Source organism: Pipistrellus kuhlii, unplaced genomic scaffold (assembly GCF_014108245.1).
Source record: "Pipistrellus kuhlii isolate mPipKuh1 unplaced genomic scaffold, mPipKuh1.p scaffold_m20_p_13, whole genome shotgun sequence".
Taxonomy (NCBI): Eukaryota; Metazoa; Chordata; class Mammalia; order Chiroptera; family Vespertilionidae; genus Pipistrellus; species Pipistrellus kuhlii.
In genome coordinates this window covers 47406337-47408980 of record NW_023425438.1, presented here as the reverse complement: position 1 = coordinate 47408980, position 2644 = coordinate 47406337, and positions in this window count along the sequence as shown.

The following is a 2644-nucleotide window of genomic DNA, read 5'->3' as shown; positions in this document are numbered from 1 at the left end:
AAGAAAGAAAGAAAGAAAACTATGAAAGTAAGTTGGGACAATTGTAGGGCTCACGTGTCCCTCTCTGGATGACCCAGTCCTGTACCACCTAATGTTATATGTCTGTGACACATTGTTTCATATATTTTGTCTGCTTTAAAATTTGTTTCAAGCAGGGAGTAAGTCTGGTCCCTAATACTCCATCTTTCCAGAGCAGAATTTTACCAAAGGTACAATTCAGATCAGTAGAGAAAAAGATAAATCTATAATAATAAAAGCATAATATGCAAATCAACCAAACAGCCAAACAGGAGAACCACCATCTGGACAACCTTCCAGATGTAGCTGGGGCTATGAAGGCCTACTCTTGCATGAATTTTTATGCACTGGGCCTCTAGTTACTCAAATGGTATTAGTTCATGTATTAATCAGGGTTCTAATTTGCAATTATAGAATCTGATTGAGTTTTTAAAAAAATATATTTTATTGATTTTTCACAGAGAGGAAGAGAGAGGGAGAGAGAGTCAGAAATACCGATGAGAGAGAATCATTGATCAGCTGCCTTTTGCACACCCCCCACTGGGGATGTGCCCACAACCAAGGTACATGCCCTCAACTGGAATCGAACCCGGGACCCTTCAGTCCGCAGGCTGATGCTCTATCCACTGAGCCAAACCGGTCCTGGCCTGATTGAGGTAGTTTCAATAGAAATGTATTAATCAGTATTAAGTAGAATAATATTTCCAGAAGGGTCAGAGTTAGGCTTTGAGATGAAGCATTTGGAAACTAAATTAGCCTGTCCAATCACTCAAAGAACGATGATACCATTTCTGGTGCTGGCATCACTCTTGAAGTTATAGATGTGCTTTGCTGCTGCTGGCTTCTCCACATGTCTCTGCTGTGCCTCAGCACCTTCTCCAGGAACTACATTTGGACAGTATCTGTCTCCTCATGATGCTTTTTTTCCAAATCAAGACCTCACTTGCTGGAGGTTTTGCCTGCTTGATGAAGCCACAAGAGAAAGGAGGAATTGAGTTTTGGCTCATAGCTTGAGGAGGTAGGGTACATAACGTGAGAGTATCCCCAAGTGGAGAAATGAGATTCAAATGACACTAGTTTGCCACAAACAAGATACATTTTCCCATAAAAAAAAAAAAAAAAACTGGACAGTCATCTGAAAAAGAATACAATTGAATTCCTACTTCCCACCTCACACCAGGTCAAAGACTTACTCAGAAAAAAATAAAGCTGTAAAGGTACTAAAAGAAAACTAAGAACAATTTTAAAATACTTTTTTTTTTTGCACCTCTGTCTTCTAATTAAGTATCTAAGAGCTTATAAATCTAAAATAAACAACATTAAAACAGGCAGGGTTAAGTCTGGTCCCTAATACTCCATCTTTTCAGAAACAGAATTTCACCAAATGAAATACTAATGACCTGTAAAATAAACATAAATCCAACTCATTGGCTCTGCCTTGGGTGTAGGCAGTACTAGTCAGATCTATCTGGAGGTGTACCAGAGTCTACAAAGCTTTAGCATTTCTATGATAAAATATCCACAACTAATCAGCTGTGATGACAGTGTTGTGGAGGTTCTTAATTGCATTGATGGAACAATAGACACAGGAGAGTACAGTGGAAAGGAAAAGGTCTTTGGCCATGAGCGCTGATTAGTGCCTGGTTCCATCACTTACTAAATGATTGGGCACTTCATGGGGCACACAGTCTTTACTGGGCCCAGTTTCCTCACAGATAATATGGCTTCAGTAATACCTACAACATGGGTTGTTCATGAGGGAAAAATCAAATAGTGTATAATATACATAATTATATATTTCATGAAATCTAAATATTTAAATATGTTATTTCATGAGATAAAGGATGTTTAGTTATGCATATTATTTCACCATAGCATTTATAGAATTAATTTAGAATTTAAAAATTAATTAAAGTATTAAATATTCTTTGAAAATGAGGAAAATTATCATTCTAATCCATCAAGAAAACATGATTTACATTGTGGAATATAAGATATGTATATAAGTATTATGTTTTTAACTATCCAGGGGCTCATAGTCAAATTGGTGAAACCAGGAGATTAAGAAAACTGAGACTGAGTGAGCAGTTTTCACGATCAGTGATGTTCTAGTCTGATAGTCTTTAGAACTCCATCTCATTTGCCTAAATTGAGAGAGGCATTCCCCCTTGTTTTTTATCACAAAGCTCTGCTAAATTAAAACTAGTTTTATTCATTCTATATTAGAGGAAGCATGACTTTCATCTTTGCAGATCCTGGTTTAACAAGAGGGAAAGGGAAGAAATACCTAAACTTGAAAAATTGAGAAAATATTAAGAAAAAAATGAACTATTCAATAGACCACTGTGAATAATTTTTTTCTATCAAAATATTTATTATGAACATCTCTTCTCCAAAAAACTCAAGCATACTATTGGCTTAATTATTTGGCTTCGCTAACTTGGCTATTAGGACCAATAATAGGAGATGTAAGGACTTAGCTGCCATGATGTGGCTCTAGAAAAGTGAAGTCCCTTCGCTGGTTCACTTACCTGCCATGTGGCATCCTGAAAGCCATCTTTCATACCACTGCAAGCCTATTAGAATGGCCAAAATCCAAGTCTCTGAACCACCACTGCTGGCAAAT